Source organism: Silene latifolia, chromosome 7 (genome assembly GCF_048544455.1).
Source record: "Silene latifolia isolate original U9 population chromosome 7, ASM4854445v1, whole genome shotgun sequence".
Classification (NCBI taxonomy): domain Eukaryota; kingdom Viridiplantae; phylum Streptophyta; class Magnoliopsida; order Caryophyllales; family Caryophyllaceae; genus Silene; species Silene latifolia.
This window is the reverse complement of record NC_133532.1, coordinates 96543801-96544504: the sequence shown is the minus strand read 5'-3', so window position 1 is coordinate 96544504 and position 704 is coordinate 96543801. Positions and strand designations below refer to the sequence as shown.

Genomic DNA, 704 nt, shown 5'->3' with positions numbered 1-704 from the left:
AACGGAGTCCACTTCATGCTTTCCTCCTTTAGTAGCCTTGCGAGGTCTACTATATTGTGAGTTATGGACCGCCATTTCCTCAATTTTGTTCCAAGTCTGATTGTCATCAACTTCGGTGAACATTCCATTTGATCCCATGTTGAGAATGTTCCTTGTATCTTCATAAAGACCGTTCCAAAATTGTTGTACCAAGAACCACTCGCCAAGTCCATGATGAGGACATGAGCGACAAATTCCCTTGAATCGCTCCCAAGCTTCATACAAAGATTCTTCATCTCTTTGCTTAAAGCCCGTAATTTGAGCTCTTAGCATGTTAGTCTTCTCCGGTGGATAAAACTTTTTGTAGAAAGCTAGAGCCAATTTCTTCCAAGAATCAATTCCGAGAGTAGCCTTATCAAGGCTTTTCAACCATTGTTTTGCGGTACCAATTAGAGAAAAAGGAAATAAGACCCATCGAATTTGGTCTTGAGTTACACCGGTTTGAGAAATCGCATCACAATAATCGCAAAAAGCCTCCATATGAGAGTGAGGGTCTTCACTAGGCATCCCCCCAAATTGGCTTCTTTCGACTAATTGGATAAATGCGGATTTGGCAATAAAATTTCTGGTTAGATGTTGTGGTGTGGGAGTACCATTGGGTAGGTTCTCCTCGGTGGGTACGGAATGTGATGAAAACTTAGGCATTGTGGGTTGATTTTGTGTTG

At 41.8% G+C, this 704-nt stretch overlaps 1 non-coding gene across 1 annotated transcript; it reads left to right on the top strand.

Annotated features, from left to right (window-relative positions):
* Positions 1–205: 205 nt before the first annotated feature.
* LOC141593441 (small nucleolar RNA R71) lies at positions 206–312 on the top strand. Its single transcript, XR_012521523.1, has one exon. It is a non-coding gene; the product is annotated as a small nucleolar RNA R71 (small nucleolar RNA).
* The last annotated feature ends 392 nt before the right edge of the window (positions 313–704 follow it).